Source organism: Coloeus monedula (assembly GCF_965178545.1).
Source record: "Coloeus monedula genome assembly, chromosome: 7".
NCBI lineage: Eukaryota > Metazoa > Chordata > Aves > Passeriformes > Corvidae > Coloeus > Coloeus monedula.
Window position 1 is genome coordinate 6,579,724 of NC_138787.1, and position 21,909 is coordinate 6,601,632.

Below are 21,909 nucleotides of genomic sequence, written 5' to 3' on the forward strand. Positions count from 1 at the left end.
TTGGTGCCACTGTGAGAGCGAGACTCTGATGGGACACGAGCCCTGCGCTGCTGCTGCCGTCCCTCTCCTCCATGCAGGCACCTTACAGACACGTGCATGAGCTTCCAAACTAAATCCTGGACTTGCTTGGAACAAAGGAAGCAGCCGCAGCAGGCGCTGAAGAAAAGCAGGGACTTCTATGGCTCAGTTTTGCTCTCCACTTGGGGAATCACAGAATCCCAGAGCACTTTGTGTTGGAAGGTATCTTAAGGATCATCCAGTTCCAGCCACCCCGCCATGGGCACAGGTGGTGTGCACGCACACCTGTCACTAGAATTGGAAGAACACTTGGCTGCCATGTTTACCTTTTCCCCTCCTGGATCTCAAGCTAAGAGGAAAAGGTCAGCTGGTTAAAGCTGAATCTTGTTGCTCACGGAACTAGGAATAGGAGTCTCCAATGGGACCTGGTATGTCCATTCAACCTTTGTAAGATCTCACGGTTGGAGCTCAGCCCTGTACAGCCCAGGCACAGGCTCCCGGCTGGTCCATTTCAGCATCCCCAAGTCTTTGTGGCTTCCTGTGCACCCTGAGACTTCTGAATCCATTCTTGAATTCCCAGTTACTGCTGTGCAGGACGTGAGAACACAGTGCTTGGAACAGCCTGTTTGGCTCATTCTTGGGTTTGCTGCTCCCGACTGAAGTAATAATCAGGAGTATATGCTGATACACAGGTATAGCTGAACACCAGGGACTTTCTATGGAGTGTCTAAAACCTTGTGTGACTGCCCAGAGACTCTAAAATCCAGAGGTGAAAATGACGGCTTTGCTATTTAAGAATCCTAGAAATTCTGACATCTGATTTTTCTGGTCAAGGATTTTAATGCCAATGCGGAAATGACAAAAATATTAAAGCTTGTTTTCGTTTGCAACCCCTTTTAAACGGCATCAGTAAACTTACAGGGGACAGGGTGTGACACTGGGGATGGTACTTGGCAGTCCATGGCTTCAGATGTGGGTGATTAATGTTTTGCCCGGTTTCACCCAGGAGTTCAAGTGTTCCCAGGGCTTTGTTCAACTGGTCATTGCAGGTAACTTCCACTAAATGCAAAAGGATGTCCCAGCAGAACTTCTGGAGAATGTGCCCTAGGGATAGGGAGAAAACCTTGAAAATGATCAGCAGGGTCTGAAAAACTTTAAAAAAAAAAAAAAAAAGTTAAAGTAGATATGGCTCTGTGGCTTTTCAGGCACGACTCTTTGGGGCCGGAGGAAATGTTTGCCTTGCATCAGCTGCAACGTAGACAGACACGCAGCAACTGGAGTGTTGAACATCAGAGTCTGGGCTAATGTTTTTCCCAGGGAAACAGACAGAAGATCACAAGGAAACGTGACCGTGTCTCTGTACAATCTAATTGTCCTGTGAAACTCAGAAGCTGGTGATGCTCTGGTTCTACTGCTAATCCCTTCCATGAAAAAATTCATTCCAGGAAGCAGCAACATCTCCTGTCAGATATCGAGTGCTGCCCCCAGTTGCTCCAGGTGCTCCTGCCAACAGCCCCCTGCAGGAAGGAGCACAGACCCCAATGCGCCTTGGCCTTGGCTGCCCTCTGGCAGAGAAGCCCCTCGGGGGCACAGGTCTCTGGGGCAGGAGATGGGCACCAGCGCTGCCAGGGCACGAGGGTCTGGCAGGTCTGCTTCGGAGGGGACTCTGCCACACCTGCTGATTTCAGCGCTCCCCGGGGCCCCGGGGTCAGAGCAGCATTTGCGCCCTGGCCCACACGTCCTGTGTCTGTGTCACAGCCCCGGCTTTAGGATGGCCACCAGCCGGGACGTGTCCCAGGGAGGCCGTGCCAGCTTCTGTGGAAGACCCCGTGCCCTTCCTGCCACGGCTGTGTTGGCGGCTGGGGGGGCTCCGGGTGCTGCCCCAAACCCACAGAGCAGGGGAGCGTTTGCTTATGGATTGAGCCATTCCTAAAGCTGCTGTTGGGCTGTCTTAGGCACTTGGGGCAAGGGATTCCCTCCAACCTGGGCCACTTGGGGTGGGCTGGGGGCAGCCCCAGGGCAGGTGGCAGAGTGTGGAAAGGCCCTTTGTGACACGGTGCAGCATGGTCACCGTGGGATGGAATGGGACAGGGTGTCCAAGGGCCCTTTGTGACACGTGCTGACTTAGGTGCTGGTGGTGACGCGGCCACGCCACAGTGCTCGGAGCACGCGACGGGACAGGACAGGACAGAGCGGTGCTGTGAGGAGCCCCCGCACAGCGCGCTTGTTCTTTGCTGACCCGGAGCCTTTCCGAGGCGTTTACCTGTGCAGGTGACCTCGAGGCCAGACCACAGGACTTGGTGACCCGTGGCCTTCCAGAGGCTTCTCTTCTGCAGGTGCCCTCGAGGGCAGACCATGGGACTCGGTGCCCCGGAGCTTTTCTAAGGCATCTCCCATCCCTGTGGCCGGTGTCCTCGAGACCAGACCGTGGGACTTGCTGTCCTTGCTTCCCAAGACTTCACTCTTGAAGGACTGCAGGACTTGCTGACCCGGAGCTTTTAAGAGGCATCTCTCCTGCAAGTAGCCTTCAATCCAGTCAGTGACATGGAGCAGAGACCCCCAACCATGCCCAAGCTGGCCTGGGTGAATGAGGATGAAGAAGGCCCTGGAGCTGTCCCAGAACAGCAGCTAGAAGAGGTGGAGCAGTTCCAGCTGCCACAGGAGGGTGAGTGGCAGAGCTAGGCCACAGTGCTGGTGCCTTCAAGGCACAACTGCAGGACTTGCTGACCTGGAACTTTTTGGAGGCATATCTCTGCAAGTACCCTTCAATCCAGTCAGTGACATGGAGCAGAGACCCCCAACCGTGCCCAAGCTGGCCTGGGTGAAGGAGGAGGAGGAAGAAGGCCCTGGAGCTGCCCCAGCACAGCAGCTAGAAGAGGTGGAGCAGTTCCAGCCACCACAGGAGGGTGAATAGCAAAGCTGGGTCACAGGGCTGGTGCCTGCAGCCAACTTGGCCCCATCCCATCCCGTCCCATCCCATCTCATCCCATCCTGTCCCGTCCCCTGGGGACATGCAGATGGACAGGACGGAAGAGGGGCCGGGGCAGACCCTCCCACAGCAGCCGTGCTCCATCCCCTGGCTATCCCGGGGCTGTCCCTGCCTGGGGAGCGCAGGGCTGGGCTGTGTTCTTCGGCCTCTCCCGCAGCCCCTCAGCTCTGGCTGCGCTCGCTCTTTACCAGACCCAGCCATGGACCGGACACAAGAGCACAACCCCGCCCGTGGCCGCTTCCGCAGAACAGCGCAGGTACCTGCAGCCATCCCCACCTGGGCTGGGCCTGCTGTCGCTGCTCAGCCGAGCACTGTGCTTGGAGCACCCCATGGAACATCCTTCTCCTCTTGCCCTCCTCCTACAGATGGTTTGCAAATTCATCAGGAGCATTCGGGAGAAAGAGACCAGCGTCATGGGCACTGGGGTCATACCATACTCAGAGGTCTTCAAATACGAGAGCAGTGCCGCCCTGCTGGATTTGCTTGTGAAGCAGGGTGTTTCCAGTCCAGAGCAAGTAAGCAGCATGTGGCCAGGGTTCAATTCCCCCAGGAGTCACATGGCTTGCCAAGCCACGCCTGCTGGTCACTTTAAGCCTTTGAGGCCATCCCAGTGTGGTGGGAAGGGAAGCAGTTCTCTGGGGAAGCTGGGGACATTACTCCCTCTGGCAGCTTCCAGCTCTCCCCGTACCTTCTCCAGGTGCCTGCCATGGTGAGGTACATCCACCGATGGCTCATGGCTAATGAGCCTGCTGAGCACAAGCTGGACAATACCCTGCTGGAGCTGACAGAGGCACAGCCAGCTGATGTAGTCATGACTCTCCTGCGTGTGGCCCCATTGTGTGACAGGTATGGGGCCCACCTGCCCAAAGGGCTCAGGGCTCACCAGCCCATCACCCTGTGGAGCCTGTCTCCCAGGCGCGTGACAAACGGAGAGTTCCAGGGCCCTCTGGCTCCTCCATTTTCCAGCCGTGGCATGTCAGCCCCCGAGCCTGCTGCCATGCTCCCTCCCTGCCCCTCAGGGGCCAGTGCCCACAGGGGTGTGCACGCACACCTGTCACTAGAATTGGAAGAACACTTGGCTGCTGGTGCTGCTGGTGAAGGGCTGTGGGCAGAAGCAGAGCTGGCAGTCAGCCCGGGCCCCTACAGCTGCCCAGGCCACGGTGCTGTGGCTGACACCCCCCGACACAGAGTTCTGACCCCACAGAGCTGCTGCGACCATGTGGACGAGAATCATGTCCTCGCCCAGGACTGCAGAGCTGGCGCAGCTGCTGCTCCTCGATGTGCTGGGGAGCTGGCCAGAGCACAGCATGCGCACCTCCGATGGCGACGACACAGATGTCTTTGCCCTGGCTGTGAGTTTCTGGAACTGGCCTTTGCTCACCCCCAGGCCACGTGTCCATCAGCTCTCCATCCTCCTGCCCCCACTGCATCTCCCTGCCTCAGGCACTGGGCTGAAATCTGGGCTAGGGGCAGGTTCAGGGGCACCAGGCCAGGTGCTCTGCCTACGTCTCCCCTGGCCTCCCCCTTCCATGCTCTGGCCCTGCCACGTGGACGCCTTGGCACTGGGCGCTGTCTCATGGTGGTTTGTCCTTTGCAGGCAACTGTGGTGATGTGGAAGATCCTCCAGGTGCCCTGTGTCCCACATGTACTGATAGTCTTTTTCCCCCGCCTCTTTGCGCATCTCCTCTTCCAAGTGTACTTCAGCACATTGGATACGCCAGAGGAGGTCAATACCTTCTGGAAGGGATGCCAGGAGGAACACGGCCTTGCCACCAACCCCAGCAGGTGCTCCATCCCAGTCCTCCTGTCCCTCCCATGTCACCAGGGCAGGGGCCAGTCCCCCAGCATGACCTGGGCTTTGCTCTGCACATAGGTTTGCAGTGCGGACCCTGAAGGCCCTGCTCTGCCTTCTCCAGTGTGAGCACGTGGTGATGGCAATGGAGCGCAAGCGTGGCTGGGACACGCTGCTCTGTGCCGACACCCACCACTATGCAGTGGGTCTGCTGGCCAGGTGAGACCCCCTTCTCCCCGCCGCCCTTGGCATTTGTGCCCTGTGCCCAGGGTGCCCCACACGGTGGCCGTGGTCGTGGGCCAGAGGGCCTTGTCACCAAAGAACGGCTGAGCTGACCGGAAAAGGCCGGGAGAGCAGGGGGCCCCGGAGCAGCCGCCTCCCAAAGGGCCCAGGTCCCTTCGCAGGGTGGTCGGGAAAGACCAGAACTATGTGACTCAGTCCTGGGACAGGTTTGCTCCTCCCCCCCCCCCCCACCCCAGCTCAGGCCCTGAGTGCCTTTTTCTGCCTTCCAGGGAGATGAGCCAAGCATCGCTGCACTTGTGTAAAAGCATCTTATGCTGTCTCCTTGAGATGCTCAGCAAAGAGATGCCATACTGGGATTTCCCCGCCCTGGCGTTCCTCGTGGAGGTGAGCCCGATGGCCAGCACTGCCTCGCTGAGCTGCCTCCCAGCTCTCTGCCCTCCTGTAGCCACAGCTGCCTGGGACGGTGCCCGCGCCCTGCGCTGCTGCCTGGGCCCAGCCCTGTGCGCTTCCGGGCTCCTGCCGGCCGGCTCCCCTGTCACTGCCCTGTGCCTTTCAGGTCCTCGAGTGCCTGGACCTGAGTGAATGCGGTGACAGCATAATGGACGTCGTAACAAGACACCTGAAGAGCGAGCGCAGGGAGATGCGTCGCCTGGCACTCAGGGTCCTCCTCCTGCTCAGGGATGATCCCTCAATGGTGAGAAGGGGGCAGCACCTGAAGCTGCGCTGGCAGCGTGGGGCTGGGGAACACAGTCGCTTGGGCTCGGCCGGGCTTTGGGCGCTGAGGCAGCTGTTTCCAGTTCTCCTGCCTCCTGGTTCAGCTGCCCGAGTGCTTCGGGACAGGCCTTTGGCCTCTGGGCCCTACTGTAGCAGGGTGGCGTTGCACAGCCTTGTGTTCCACACAGGCCGAAAGAATGTGGAGCCTGACTAAAAGCCTTGTGGTGCTCCTGCGGGATAGCGACAACGACGTGGTTAGGATGACCATTGTTCTCCTGAGTTATTTCTTCCTGGACAAGGATGCCCCGGTACCAAGCCCCATCGCCCTGCAGCTGGCTGAGGCCCTCCTGCCACTCTTTGACAACGTAAGGCTCTGTGCCCCCAGGCAAGGCCACTGGATGCCACCCAGATACTGTGTACCCTGTGGATTTTCAGGCCTGCACCCAGGTGGGCCTGGAGCAGCTGATGTTGAGGTCTTTTTTTCTTCCTTTCATACAGGATGACAGCCAGGTGCAGCTGCTCTCCATGTTTGTCTTCAGAACATTGATGTCTTTTGTCATAGAAAAAGAGCCCCTGAAAACACAAGTGTGCCAGAGCCTGCTCCCACTCTTCTTCCACTGCCACGATGAGAACCAGCACGTGGCAGAGGTGAGGACTCGTGCCCTGGGCTGGAGATGGGCTGCCTCCTGCCCTGGCGCCTTGCGGGCTTCAGCCTCCTCCTGGCCTTGGCACAGGGACGCGCGTCCCATGCCCTGGGCTGTGGTGCCATCTCCGGGTCTCTGCTGCTCGCCAGACTTCTCGGGAAACGCTGCTTTGTGCGGTCCAGTTCCTGAAGAGGAGAGATCTCGAAAAGCTGGTGAAGAAGGAGAAGCTGTGGAAGTTCGCCGAGTGCCTGGTAAGGACGGCCTGGCCGCAGCCTGGAGAAGCCCCCTGCCCCCGGCGCTCAGTGTGCGGGGCTGGCAGCTGTGCTCCCTGTCCAGCGCTGCACCCAGGGGAGCCAGCCTGCACCCCACACGCTGCTCCCTTACCCTGGGCCGCGCGGGCTCTTCTCCAGGTTCCCCTGGCCCCGAGCCGGGTGCCGATGGAGCGCCGGCCCAGCTGGGCTGTGGGGCGGGGGCGGCACCGAGGCTCCCCGGGCAGCACCCGGCCCTCAGCCCTCTCCAGAGCCCGGCGCCAGCGGCTGCTGGCCGGGCCTCGGGGCTGTGCGGGAGGGGGAGGCCAGGGCCGGGCGAAGGGAGCGCCCGGCCAAGGGGCTGAGCCCGCGCCAACCCTTCCCTCCTGGCGCTCTCTCCAGCTGGCAGAGGACAGGAGCCAAGCGGCCGAGCACCTGCGCCTGGCCCTGCCGTACCTGGAGAACCCGCAGGAGCCCCTGCGAGAGGCGGCCGTCAGGTTCACGGGTGAGCCACGAGGCCGGGGCCCCTCCCCGCCCCGCCGCAGCTCGGCCCCGGCCCCGCCTGCTGCCCTGGCAGCGGGAGCCGGGCCCGGGGCCGTGGAGTCCCGCCTGCCCTCGGGCGTCAGGATGCGGCAGGAGCCCGGGCCGAGCGCTGCCAGGGAAGGCGGTCGTGTGGCCTCAGGGCTGGCAGCGCCGGTGTGGGGCAGCTGTGCCGCTGGGGCTGTGACAGGCTCTGTGTTCCCAGAGATTGCCGGGCGGAGCATGAGGGGGCAGCACAAAGAGCTCCAGCTCATGTGCAAAGGTGAGTGAGGGCAGCGGGCTGTCAGCGGGGGCTGGCGGGGGGATCTGCAATTCCTGCCCCGGCTGCGGAGGGCTCTGCTCCCTGTGCGAACGAGGGGCGGCGTGGGCAGAGCACAGAGAGGTTTCAGGGCCGCGTGGGGCATTGGTGGCCAGCACCTTTGGGCTGATCCCGTCGGTCCCTGCTTCCTCCTGGCCATGGCAAGAGCGGGCTGGGATGGCCCTGGAAGGGGGCTCTCCTCGGGTCCCCGCAGATCCGGGATCTGACCGTGGCTCTGTTCCTCTCTCTTGCAGCCCTTGAACACCTGACAGAGGACATCAGCCCGGCTGTCTCCAACCTGGCACTTCAAACATTGTACGTTCTCCGGTCGCTAGAGACATCTCGATACTCCATATTCCGGAGGCTGCAGGATCAACTCCGCAGGGCATGGAAGACACGGCCTCGGCTGTCGAGCCTTGGCCGGCTGTGTTTCTGGAGCTCTGCGGAGAGCTGATCTGGGAGGCTCTGCCTGCTGGGGCCACCTGAGCCAGAGGGGATTTTCTTTTCTTTAAGAATTTTCTTTTCTTTTCTATATTCTGTAGAATATAAATATAGAATGTGTTATAATACACAGACTCCCAGGAGCTTTCTTTTGGTGCCCAGTATCGGCAGGGCATAGGGGAAGAGGGGAGAAGGGGTGCTTGCACTCAGCAAGTTGCCCAAGCGTGCGCTGTGGAAGGGCAAATGGCCAGAAGCCCCTTGGCCTTTGGTGGGTCTGCTGAAGCCTTAACGCTGTCGAGAGTGCGGGTGGGCAGGGGCCAGAGCTGCGGGGATCCCTGCAGGACTGGTGCCGGGAGATGGCCACAAGCCCTGTCCCAGGCAGGAGCCGCCATCTGTGTCCTCCTGCCCGTGCGTTGCTGCCTGGGTTGCTGAGGGCTCCGAGGTGCCTCTTGATCTGGCTCATCTGGAGCTCTGTCAGGGCTGTGCTGCTGCCGGGCAGGTTGGCCAGGCTGGGGGAGAGCCTGAGGGGCCAGGGCGGTGGGAGGCCGTGAAGGGAGGAGGTGCTGCAGAGGCCCTGACGGGACAAGGCAGTGGGAAGGCACGAGGAGGATGTGTGACGGAGTGGGTGGCAGGAGGCTACAAGGGGACAGAAGGCCGGGGTGGTGGGAAGGCCTGAGGAATTGGGTGTCAGAGGCCATAAGCAGTCCCCAGGCAGCCACCTCGTTCCTGCCACCCGGCTGCTCTGGCGCTTCCCCGACATGTCTCCCAGGCCTGTGGCAGAAGCCCTTGAAGCCGGGCCTCAGCAGGACAGTGGGGACCAGCCCGAGGTGCCCAGGCTGGGCTGGCTGGGGACAAGGAGGGCAGAGGGGCCCTGCCGGGGCATGGCCACTGGGTGCTGCCAGTCCCCACGGCTGCCCAGGCCACGGTGCTGTGACCGCAGCCCCCCGACACAGCGCTCTGGGCCCGCACAGCTGCTGCCACCATGGGACAGACGGCGATGTCTCCTCGAGCAGGGCTGCCGAGTCGCTGCTGCCAAAGCGGCTCTGGACGCCACAGAAACGGCACCAGAGTGTGCCCAGGAACAGCAGGAGCCCGAGCGCCGGCACCTGCTCAACGAGGCATCCGGGCCAGCTGGGATGCCAAGAAGGGGGATACCGTGGGCACAACTGCACGTGGTTTGGCAAAAGGCTCCAGCAGAATTGGCCATGATGGCTTTCTCTTGACTCGCCAGCCTCACAGCAATGCTGGGCAGCTTCAGCTGCAGCCTGTGCCCCTGACTGACTTCAGGGGCTGTGCTTGAGGGCAGACTGGCCTTCCAGTCAGGCGTCCCAAGGCAGTGGCATTGGTGCCACTGTGAGAGCGAGACTCTGATGGGACACGAGCCCTGCGCTGCTGCTGCCGTCCCTCTCCTCCATGCAGGCACCTTACAGACACGTGCATGAGCTTCCAAACTAAATCCTGGACTTGCTTGGAACAAAGGAAGCAGCCGCAGCAGGCGCTGAAGAAAAGCAGGGACTTCTATGGCTCAGTTTTGCTCTCCACTTGGGGAATCACAGAATCCCAGAGCACTTTGTGTTGGAAGGTATCTTAAGGATCATCCAGTTCCAGCCACCCCGCCATGGGCACAGGTGGTGTGCACGCACACCTGTCACTAGAATTGGAAGAACACTTGGCTGCCATGTTTACCTTTTCCCCTCCTGGATCTCAAGCTAAGAGGAAAAGGTCAGCTGGTTAAAGCTGAATCTTGTTGCTCACGGAACTAGGAATAGGAGTCTCCAATGGGACCTGGTATGTCCATTCAACCTTTGTAAGATCTCACGGTTGGAGCTCAGCCCTGTACAGCCCAGGCACAGGCTCCCGGCTGGTCCATTTCAGCATCCCCAAGTCTTTGTGGCTTCCTGTGCACCCTGAGACTTCTGAATCCATTCTTGAATTCCCAGTTACTGCTGTGCAGGACGTGAGAACACAGTGCTTGGAACAGCCTGTTTGGCTCATTCTTGGGTTTGCTGCTCCCGACTGAAGTAATAATCAGGAGTATATGCTGATACACAGGTATAGCTGAACACCAGGGACTTTCTATGGAGTGTCTAAAACCTTGTGTGACTGCCCAGAGACTCTAAAATCCAGAGGTGAAAATGACGGCTTTGCTATTTAAGAATCCTAGAAATTCTGACATCTGATTTTTCTGGTCAAGGATTTTAATGCCAATGCGGAAATGACAAAAATATTAAAGCTTGTTTTCGTTTGCAACCCCTTTTAAACGGCATCAGTAAACTTACAGGGGACAGGGTGTGACACTGGGGATGGTACTTGGCAGTCCATGGCTTCAGATGTGGGTGATTAATGTTTTGCCCGGTTTCACCCAGGAGTTCAAGTGTTCCCAGGGCTTTGTTCAACTGGTCATTGCAGGTAACTTCCACTAAATGCAAAAGGATGTCCCAGCAGAACTTCTGGAGAATGTGCCCTAGGGATAGGGAGAAAACCTTGAAAATGATCAGCAGGGTCTGAAAAACTTTAAAAAAAAAAAAAAAAAGTTAAAGTAGATATGGCTCTGTGGCTTTTCAGGCACGACTCTTTGGGGCCGGAGGAAATGTTTGCCTTGCATCAGCTGCAACGTAGACAGACACGCAGCAACTGGAGTGTTGAACATCAGAGTCTGGGCTAATGTTTTTCCCAGGGAAACAGACAGAAGATCACAAGGAAACGTGACCGTGTCTCTGTACAATCTAATTGTCCTGTGAAACTCAGAAGCTGGTGATGCTCTGGTTCTACTGCTAATCCCTTCCATGAAAAAATTCATTCCAGGAAGCAGCAACATCTCCTGTCAGATATCGAGTGCTGCCCCCAGTTGCTCCAGGTGCTCCTGCCAACAGCCCCCTGCAGGAAGGAGCACAGACCCCAATGCGCCTTGGCCTTGGCTGCCCTCTGGCAGAGAAGCCCCTCGGGGGCACAGGTCTCTGGGGCAGGAGATGGGCACCAGCGCTGCCAGGGCACGAGGGTCTGGCAGGTCTGCTTCGGAGGGGACTCTGCCACACCTGCTGATTTCAGCGCTCCCCGGGGCCCCGGGGTCAGAGCAGCATTTGCGCCCTGGCCCACACGTCCTGTGTCTGTGTCACAGCCCCGGCTTTAGGATGGCCACCAGCCGGGACGTGTCCCAGGGAGGCCGTGCCAGCTTCTGTGGAAGACCCCGTGCCCTTCCTGCCACGGCTGTGTTGGCGGCTGGGGGGGCTCCGGGTGCTGCCCCAAACCCACAGAGCAGGGGAGCGTTTGCTTATGGATTGAGCCATTCCTAAAGCTGCTGTTGGGCTGTCTTAGGCACTTGGGGCAAGGGATTCCCTCCAACCTGGGCCACTTGGGGTGGGCTGGGGGCAGCCCCAGGGCAGGTGGCAGAGTGTGGAAAGGCCCTTTGTGACACGGTGCAGCATGGTCACCGTGGGATGGAATGGGACAGGGTGTCCAAGGGCCCTTTGTGACACGTGCTGACTTAGGTGCTGGTGGTGACGCGGCCACGCCACAGTGCTCGGAGCACGCGACGGGACAGGACAGGACAGAGCGGTGCTGTGAGGAGCCCCCGCACAGCGCGCTTGTTCTTTGCTGACCCGGAGCCTTTCCGAGGCGTTTACCTGTGCAGGTGACCTCGAGGCCAGACCACAGGACTTGGTGACCCGTGGCCTTCCAGAGGCTTCTCTTCTGCAGGTGCCCTCGAGGGCAGACCATGGGACTCGGTGCCCCGGAGCTTTTCTAAGGCATCTCCCATCCCTGTGGCCGGTGTCCTCGAGACCAGACCGTGGGACTTGCTGTCCTTGCTTCCCAAGACTTCACTCTTGAAGGACTGCAGGACTTGCTGACCCGGAGCTTTTAAGAGGCATCTCTCCTGCAAGTAGCCTTCAATCCAGTCAGTGACATGGAGCAGAGACCCCCAACCATGCCCAAGCTGGCCTGGGTGAATGAGGATGAAGAAGGCCCTGGAGCTGTCCCAGAACAGCAGCTAGAAGAGGTGGAGCAGTTCCAGCTGCCACAGGAGGGTGAGTGGCAGAGCTAGGCCACAGTGCTGGTGCCTTCAAGGCACAACTGCAGGACTTGCTGACCTGGAACTTTTTGGAGGCATATCTCTGCAAGTACCCTTCAATCCAGTCAGTGACATGGAGCAGAGACCCCCAACCGTGCCCAAGCTGGCCTGGGTGAAGGAGGAGGAGGAAGAAGGCCCTGGAGCTGCCCCAGCACAGCAGCTAGAAGAGGTGGAGCAGTTCCAGCCACCACAGGAGGGTGAATAGCAAAGCTGGGTCACAGGGCTGGTGCCTGCAGCCAACTTGGCCCCATCCCATCCCGTCCCATCCCATCTCATCCCATCCTGTCCCGTCCCCTGGGGACATGCAGATGGACAGGACGGAAGAGGGGCCGGGGCAGACCCTCCCACAGCAGCCGTGCTCCATCCCCTGGCTATCCCGGGGCTGTCCCTGCCTGGGGAGCGCAGGGCTGGGCTGTGTTCTTCGGCCTCTCCCGCAGCCCCTCAGCTCTGGCTGCGCTCGCTCTTTACCAGACCCAGCCATGGACCGGACACAAGAGCACAACCCCGCCCGTGGCCGCTTCCGCAGAACAGCGCAGGTACCTGCAGCCATCCCCACCTGGGCTGGGCCTGCTGTCGCTGCTCAGCCGAGCACTGTGCTTGGAGCACCCCATGGAACATCCTTCTCCTCTTGCCCTCCTCCTACAGATGGTTTGCAAATTCATCAGGAGCATTCGGGAGAAAGAGACCAGCGTCATGGGCACTGGGGTCATACCATACTCAGAGGTCTTCAAATACGAGAGCAGTGCCGCCCTGCTGGATTTGCTTGTGAAGCAGGGTGTTTCCAGTCCAGAGCAAGTAAGCAGCATGTGGCCAGGGTTCAATTCCCCCAGGAGTCACATGGCTTGCCAAGCCACGCCTGCTGGTCACTTTAAGCCTTTGAGGCCATCCCAGTGTGGTGGGAAGGGAAGCAGTTCTCTGGGGAAGCTGGGGACATTACTCCCTCTGGCAGCTTCCAGCTCTCCCCGTACCTTCTCCAGGTGCCTGCCATGGTGAGGTACATCCACCGATGGCTCATGGCTAATGAGCCTGCTGAGCACAAGCTGGACAATACCCTGCTGGAGCTGACAGAGGCACAGCCAGCTGATGTAGTCATGACTCTCCTGCGTGTGGCCCCATTGTGTGACAGGTATGGGGCCCACCTGCCCAAAGGGCTCAGGGCTCACCAGCCCATCACCCTGTGGAGCCTGTCTCCCAGGCGCGTGACAAACGGAGAGTTCCAGGGCCCTCTGGCTCCTCCATTTTCCAGCCGTGGCATGTCAGCCCCCGAGCCTGCTGCCATGCTCCCTCCCTGCCCCTCAGGGGCCAGTGCCCACAGGGGTGTGCACGCACACCTGTCACTAGAATTGGAAGAACACTTGGCTGCTGGTGCTGCTGGTGAAGGGCTGTGGGCAGAAGCAGAGCTGGCAGTCAGCCCGGGCCCCTACAGCTGCCCAGGCCACGGTGCTGTGGCTGACACCCCCCGACACAGAGTTCTGACCCCACAGAGCTGCTGCGACCATGTGGACGAGAATCATGTCCTCGCCCAGGACTGCAGAGCTGGCGCAGCTGCTGCTCCTCGATGTGCTGGGGAGCTGGCCAGAGCACAGCATGCGCACCTCCGATGGCGACGACACAGATGTCTTTGCCCTGGCTGTGAGTTTCTGGAACTGGCCTTTGCTCGCCCCCAGGCCACGTGTCCATCAGCTCTCCATCCTCCTGCCCCCACTGCATCTCCCTGCCTCAGGCACTGGGCTGAAATCTGGGCTAGGGGCAGGTTCAGGGGCACCAGGCCAGGTGCTCTGCCTACGTCTCCCCTGGCCTCCCCCTTCCATGCTCTGGCCCTGCCACGTGGACGCCTTGGCACTGGGCGCTGTCTCATGGTGGTTTGTCCTTTGCAGGCAACTGTGGTGATGTGGAAGATCCTCCAGGTGCCCTGTGTCCCACATGTACTGATAGTCTTTTTCCCCCGCCTCTTTGCGCATCTCCTCTTCCAAGTGTACTTCAGCACATTGGATACGCCAGAGGAGGTCAATACCTTCTGGAAGGGATGCCAGGAGGAACACGGCCTTGCCACCAACCCCAGCAGGTGCTCCATCCCAGTCCTCCTGTCCCTCCCATGTCACCAGGGCAGGGGCCAGTCCCCCAGCATGACCTGGGCTTTGCTCTGCACATAGGTTTGCAGTGCGGACCCTGAAGGCCCTGCTCTGCCTTCTCCAGTGTGAGCACGTGGTGATGGCAATGGAGCGCAAGCGTGGCTGGGACACGCTGCTCTGTGCCGACACCCACCACTATGCAGTGGGTCTGCTGGCCAGGTGAGACCCCCTTCTCCCCGCCGCCCTTGGCATTTGTGCCCTGTGCCCAGGGTGCCCCACACGGTGGCCGTGGTCGTGGGCCAGAGGGCCTTGTCACCAAAGAACGGCTGAGCTGACCGGAAAAGGCCGGGAGAGCAGGGGGCCCCGGAGCAGCCGCCTCCCAAAGGGCCCAGGTCCCTTCGCAGGGTGGTCGGGAAAGACCAGAACTATGTGACTCAGTCCTGGGACAGGTTTGCTCCTCCCCCCCCCCCCACCCCAGCTCAGGCCCTGAGTGCCTTTTTCTGCCTTCCAGGGAGATGAGCCAAGCATCGCTGCACTTGTGTAAAAGCATCTTATGCTGTCTCCTTGAGATGCTCAGCAAAGAGATGCCATACTGGGATTTCCCCGCCCTGGCGTTCCTCGTGGAGGTGAGCCCGATGGCCAGCACTGCCTCGCTGAGCTGCCTCCCAGCTCTCTGCCCTCCTGTAGCCACAGCTGCCTGGGACGGTGCCCGCGCCCTGCGCTGCTGCCTGGGCCCAGCCCTGTGCGCTTCCGGGCTCCTGCCGGCCGGCTCCCCTGTCACTGCCCTGTGCCTTTCAGGTCCTCGAGTGCCTGGACCTGAGTGAATGCGGTGACAGCATAATGGACGTCGTAACAAGACACCTGAAGAGCGAGCGCAGGGAGATGCGTCGCCTGGCACTCAGGGTCCTCCTCCTGCTCAGGGATGATCCCTCAATGGTGAGAAGGGGGCAGCACCTGAAGCTGCGCTGGCAGCGTGGGGCTGGGGAACACAGTCGCTTGGGCTCGGCCGGGCTTTGGGCGCTGAGGCAGCTGTTTCCAGTTCTCCTGCCTCCTGGTTCAGCTGCCCGAGTGCTTCGGGACAGGCCTTTGGCCTCTGGGCCCTACTGTAGCAGGGTGGCGTTGCACAGCCTTGTGTTCCACACAGGCCGAAAGAATGTGGAGCCTGACTAAAAGCCTTGTGGTGCTCCTGCGGGATAGCGACAACGACGTGGTTAGGATGACCATTGTTCTCCTGAGTTATTTCTTCCTGGACAAGGATGCCCCGATACCAAGCCCCATCGCCCTGCAGCTGGCTGAGGCCCTCCTGCCACTCTTTGACAACGTAAGGCTCTGTGCCCCCAGGCAAGGCCACTGGATGCCACCCAGATACTGTGTACCCTGTGGATTTTCAGGCCTGCACCCAGGTGGGCCTGGAGCAGCTGATGTTGAGGTCTTTTTTTCTTCCTTTCATACAGGATGACAGCCAGGTGCAGCTGCTCTCCATGTTTGTCTTCAGAACATTGATGTCTTTTGTCATAGAAAAAGAGCCCCTGAAAACACAAGTGTGCCAGAGCCTGCTCCCACTCTTCTTCCACTGCCACGATGAGAACCAGCACGTGGCAGAGGTGAGGACTCGTGCCCTGGGCTGGAGATGGGCTGCCTCCTGCCCTGGCGCCTTGCGGGCTTCAGCCTCCTCCTGGCCTTGGCACAGGGACGCGCGTCCCATGCCCTGGGCTGTGGTGCCATCTCCGGGTCTCTGCTGCTCGCCAGACTTCTCGGGAAACGCTGCTTTGTGCGGTCCAGTTCCTGAAGAGGAGAGATCTCGAAAAGCTGGTGAAGAAGGAGAAGCTGTGGAAGTTCGCCGAGTGCCTGGTAAGGACGGCCTGGCCGCAGCCTGGAGAAGCCCCCTGCCCCCGGCGCTCAGTGTGCGGGGCTGGCAGCTGTGCTCCCTGTCCAGCGCTGCACCCAGGGGAGCCAGCCTGCACCCCACACGCTGCTCCCTTACCCTGGGCCGCGCGGGCTCTTCTCCAGGTTCCCCTGGCCCCGAGCCGGGTGCCGATGGAGCGCCGGCCCAGCTGGGCTGTGGGGCGGGGGCGGCACCGAGGCTCCCCGGGCAGCACCCGGCCCTCAGCCCTCTCCAGAGCCCGGCGCCAGCGGCTGCTGGCCGGGCCTCGGGGCTGTGCGGGAGGGGGAGGCCAGGGCCGGGCGAAGGGAGCGCCCGGCCAAGGGGCTGAGCCCGCGCCAACCCTTCCCTCCTGGCGCTCTCTCCAGCTGGCAGAGGACAGGAGCCAAGCGGCCGAGCACCTGCGCCTGGCCCTGCCGTACCTGGAGAACCCGCAGGAGCCCCTGCGAGAGGCGGCCGTCAGGTTCACGGGTGAGCCACGAGGCCGGGGCCCCTCCCCGCCCCGCCGCAGCTCGGCCCCGGCCCCGCCTGCTGCCCTGGCAGCGGGAGCCGGGCCCGGGGCCGTGGAGTCCCGCCTGCCCTCGGGCGTCAGGATGCGGCAGGAGCCCGGGCCGAGCGCTGCCAGGGAAGGCGGTCGTGTGGCCTCAGGGCTGGCAGCGCCGGTGTGGGGCAGCTGTGCCGCTGGGGCTGTGACAGGCTCTGTGTTCCCAGAGATTGCCGGGCGGAGCATGAGGGGGCAGCACAAAGAGCTCCAGCTCATGTGCAAAGGTGAGTGAGGGCAGCGGGCTGTCAGCGGGGGCTGGCGGGGGGATCTGCAATTCCTGCCCCGGCTGCGGAGGGCTCTGCTCCCTGTGCGAACGAGGGGCGGCGTGGGCAGAGCACAGAGAGGTTTCAGGGCCGCGTGGGGCATTGGTGGCCAGCACCTTTGGGCTGATCCCGTCGGTCCCTGCTTCCTCCTGGCCATGGCAAGAGCGGGCTGGGATGGCCCTGGAAGGGGGCTCTCCTCGGGTCCCCGCAGATCCGGGATCTGACCGTGGCTCTGTTCCTCTCTCTTGCAGCCCTTGAACACCTGACAGAGGACATCAGCCCGGCTGTCTCCAACCTGGCACTTCAAACATTGTACGTTCTCCGGTCGCTAGAGACATCTCGATACTCCATATTCCGGAGGCTGCAGGATCAACTCCGCAGGGCATGGAAGACACGGCCTCGGCTGTCGAGCCTTGGCCGGCTGTGTTTCTGGAGCTCTGCGGAGAGCTGATCTGGGAGGCTCTGCCTGCTGGGGCCACCTGAGCCAGAGGGGATTTTCTTTTCTTTAAGAATTTTCTTTTCTTTTCTATATTCTGTAGAATATAAATATAGAATGTGTTATAATACACAGACTCCCAGGAGCTTTCTTTTGGTGCCCAGTATCGGCAGGGCATAGGGGAAGAGGGGAGAAGGGGTGCTTGCACTCAGCAAGTTGCCCAAGCGTGCGCTGTGGAAGGGCAAATGGCCAGAAGCCCCTTGGCCTTTGGTGGGTCTGCTGAAGCCTTAACGCTGTCGAGAGTGCGGGTGGGCAGGGGCCAGAGCTGCGGGGATCCCTGCAGGACTGGTGCCGGGAGATGGCCACAAGCCCTGTCCCAGGCAGGAGCCGCCATCTGTGTCCTCCTGCCCGTGCGTTGCTGCCTGGGTTGCTGAGGGCTCCGAGGTGCCTCTTGATCTGGCTCATCTGGAGCTCTGTCAGGGCTGTGCTGCTGCCGGGCAGGTTGGCCAGGCTGGGGGAGAGCCTGAGGGGCCAGGGCGGTGGGAGGCCGTGAAGGGAGGAGGTGCTGCAGAGGCCCTGACGGGACAAGGCAGTGGGAAGGCACGAGGAGGATGTGTGACGGAGTGGGTGGCAGGAGGCTACAAGGGGACAGAAGGCCGGGGTGGTGGGAAGGCCTGAGGAATTGGGTGTCAGAGGCCATAAGCAGTCCCCAGGCAGCCACCTCGTTCCTGCCACCCGGCTGCTCTGGCGCTTCCCCGACATGTCTCCCAGGCCTGTGGCAGAAGCCCTTGAAGCCGGGCCTCAGCAGGACAGTGGGGACCAGCCCGAGGTGCCCAGGCTGGGCTGGCTGGGGACAAGGAGGGCAGAGGGGCCCTGCCGGGGCATGGCCACTGGGTGCTGCCAGTCCCCACGGCTGCCCAGGCCACGGTGCTGTGACCGCAGCCCCCCGACACAGCGCTCTGGGCCCGCACAGCTGCTGCCACCATGGGACAGACGGCGATGTCTCCTCGAGCAGGGCTGCCGAGTCGCTGCTGCCAAAGCGGCTCTGGACGCCACAGAAACGGCACCAGAGTGTGCCCAGGAACAGCAGGAGCCCGAGCGCCGGCACCTGCTCAACGAGGCATCCGGGCCAGCTGGGATGCCAAGAAGGGGGATACCGTGGGCACAACTGCACGTGGTTTGGCAAAAGGCTCCAGCAGAATTGGCCATGATGGCTTTCTCTTGACTCGCCAGCCTCACAGCAATGCTGGGCAGCTTCAGCTGCAGCCTGTGCCCCTGACTGACTTCAGGGGCTGTGCTTGAGGGCAGACTGGCCTTCCAGTCAGGCGTCCCAAGGCAGTGGCATTGGTGCCACTGTGAGAGCGAGACTCTGATGGGACACGAGCCCTGCGCTGCTGCTGCCGTCCCTCTCCTCCATGCAGGCACCTTACAGACACGTGCATGAGCTTCCAAACTAAATCCTGGACTTGCTTGGAACAAAGGAAGCAGCCGCAGCAGGCGCTGAAGAAAAGCAGGGACTTCTATGGCTCAGTTTTGCTCTCCACTTGGGGAATCACAGAATCCCAGAGCACTTTGTGTTGGAAGGTATCTTAAGGATCATCCAGTTCCAGCCACCCCGCCATGGGCACAGGTGGTGTGCACGCACACCTGTCACTAGAATTGGAAGAACACTTGGCTGCCATGTTTACCTTTTCCCCTCCTGGATCTCAAGCTAAGAGGAAAAGGTCAGCTGGTTAAAGCTGAATCTTGTTGCTCACGGAACTAGGAATAGGAGTCTCCAATGGGACCTGGTATGTCCATTCAACCTTTGTAAGATCTCACGGTTGGAGCTCAGCCCTGTACAGCCCAGGCACAGGCTCCCGGCTGGTCCATTTCAGCATCCCCAAGTCTTTGTGGCTTCCTGTGCACCCTGAGACTTCTGAATCCATTCTTGAATTCCCAGTTACTGCTGTGCAGGACGTGAGAACACAGTGCTTGGAACAGCCTGTTTGGCTCATTCTTGGGTTTGCTGCTCCCGACTGAAGTAATAATCAGGAGTATATGCTGATACACAGGTATAGCTGAACACCAGGGACTTTCTATGGAGTGTCTAAAACCTTGTGTGACTGCCCAGAGACTCTAAAATCCAGAGGTGAAAATGACGGCTTTGCTATTTAAGAATCCTAGAAATTCTGACATCTGATTTTTCTGGTCAAGGATTTTAATGCCAATGCGGAAATGACAAAAATATTAAAGCTTGTTTTCGTTTGCAACCCCTTTTAAACGGCATCAGTAAACTTACAGGGGACAGGGTGTGACACTGGGGATGGTACTTGGCAGTCCATGGCTTCAGATGTGGGTGATTAATGTTTTGCCCGGTTTCACCCAGGAGTTCAAGTGTTCCCAGGGCTTTGTTCAACTGGTCATTGCAGGTAACTTCCACTAAATGCAAAAGGATGTCCCAGCAGAACTTCTGGAGAATGTGCCCTAGGGATAGGGAGAAAACCTTGAAAATGATCAGCAGGGTCTGAAAAACTTTAAAAAAAAAAAAAAAAAGTTAAAGTAGATATGGCTCTGTGGCTTTTCAGGCACGACTCTTTGGGGCCGGAGGAAATGTTTGCCTTGCATCAGCTGCAACGTAGACAGACACGCAGCAACTGGAGTGTTGAACATCAGAGTCTGGGCTAATGTTTTTCCCAGGGAAACAGACAGAAGATCACAAGGAAACGTGACCGTGTCTCTGTACAATCTAATTGTCCTGTGAAACTCAGAAGCTGGTGATGCTCTGGTTCTACTGCTAATCCCTTCCATGAAAAAATTCATTCCAGGAAGCAGCAACATCTCCTGTCAGATATCGAGTGCTGCCCCCAGTTGCTCCAGGTGCTCCTGCCAACAGCCCCCTGCAGGAAGGAGCACAGACCCCAATGCGCCTTGGCCTTGGCTGCCCTCTGGCAGAGAAGCCCCTCGGGGGCACAGGTCTCTGGGGCAGGAGATGGGCACCAGCGCTGCCAGGGCACGAGGGTCTGGCAGGTCTGCTTCGGAGGGGACTCTGCCACACCTGCTGATTTCAGCGCTCCCCGGGGCCCCGGGGTCAGAGCAGCATTTGCGCCCTGGCCCACACGTCCTGTGTCTGTGTCACAGCCCCGGCTTTAGGATGGCCACCAGCCGGGACGTGTCCCAGGGAGGCCGTGCCAGCTTCTGTGGAAGACCCCGTGCCCTTCCTGCCACGGCTGTGTTGGCGGCTGGGGGGGCTCCGGGTGCTGCCCCAAACCCACAGAGCAGGGGAGCGTTTGCTTATGGATTGAGCCATTCCTAAAGCTGCTGTTGGGCTGTCTTAGGCACTTGGGGCAAGGGATTCCCTCCAACCTGGGCCACTTGGGGTGGGCTGGGGGCAGCCCCAGGGCAGGTGGCAGAGTGTGGAAAGGCCCTTTGTGACACGGTGCAGCATGGTCACCGTGGGATGGAATGGGACAGGGTGTCCAAGGGCCCTTTGTGACACGTGCTGACTTAGGTGCTGGTGGTGACGCGGCCACGCCACAGTGCTCGGAGCACGCGACGGGACAGGACAGGACAGAGCGGTGCTGTGAGGAGCCCCCGCACAGCGCGCTTGTTCTTTGCTGACCCGGAGCCTTTCCGAGGCGTTTACCTGTGCAGGTGACCTCGAGGCCAGACCACAGGACTTGGTGACCCGTGGCCTTCCAGAGGCTTCTCTTCTGCAGGTGCCCTCGAGGGCAGACCATGGGACTCGGTGCCCCGGAGCTTTTCTAAGGCATCTCCCATCCCTGTGGCCGGTGTCCTCGAGACCAGACCGTGGGACTTGCTGTCCTTGCTTCCCAAGACTTCACTCTTGAAGGACTGCAGGACTTGCTGACCCGGAGCTTTTAAGAGGCATCTCTCCTGCAAGTAGCCTTCAATCCAGTCAGTGACATGGAGCAGAGACCCCCAACCATGCCCAAGCTGGCCTGGGTGAATGAGGATGAAGAAGGCCCTGGAGCTGTCCCAGAACAGCAGCTAGAAGAGGTGGAGCAGTTCCAGCTGCCACAGGAGGGTGAGTGGCAGAGCTAGGCCACAGTGCTGGTGCCTTCAAGGCACAACTGCAGGACTTGCTGACCTGGAACTTTTTGGAGGCATATCTCTGCAAGTACCCTTCAATCCAGTCAGTGACATGGAGCAGAGACCCCCAACCGTGCCCAAGCTGGCCTGGGTGAAGGAGGAGGAGGAAGAAGGCCCTGGAGCTGCCCCAGCACAGCAGCTAGAAGAGGTGGAGCAGTTCCAGCCACCACAGGAGGGTGAATAGCAAAGCTGGGTCACAGGGCTGGTGCCTGCAGCCAACTTGGCCCCATCCCATCCCGTCCCATCCCATCTCATCCCATCCTGTCCCGTCCCCTGGGGACATGCAGATGGACAGGACGGAAGAGGGGCCGGGGCAGACCCTCCCACAGCAGCCGTGCTCCATCCCCTGGCTATCCCGGGGCTGTCCCTGCCTGGGGAGCGCAGGGCTGGGCTGTGTTCTTCGGCCTCTCCCGCAGCCCCTCAGCTCTGGCTGCGCTCGCTCTTTACCAGACCCAGCCATGGACCGGACACAAGAGCACAACCCCGCCCGTGGCCGCTTCCGCAGAACAGCGCAGGTACCTGCAGCCATCCCCACCTGGGCTGGGCCTGCTGTCGCTGCTCAGCCGAGCACTGTGCTTGGAGCACCCCATGGAACATCCTTCTCCTCTTGCCCTCCTCCTACAG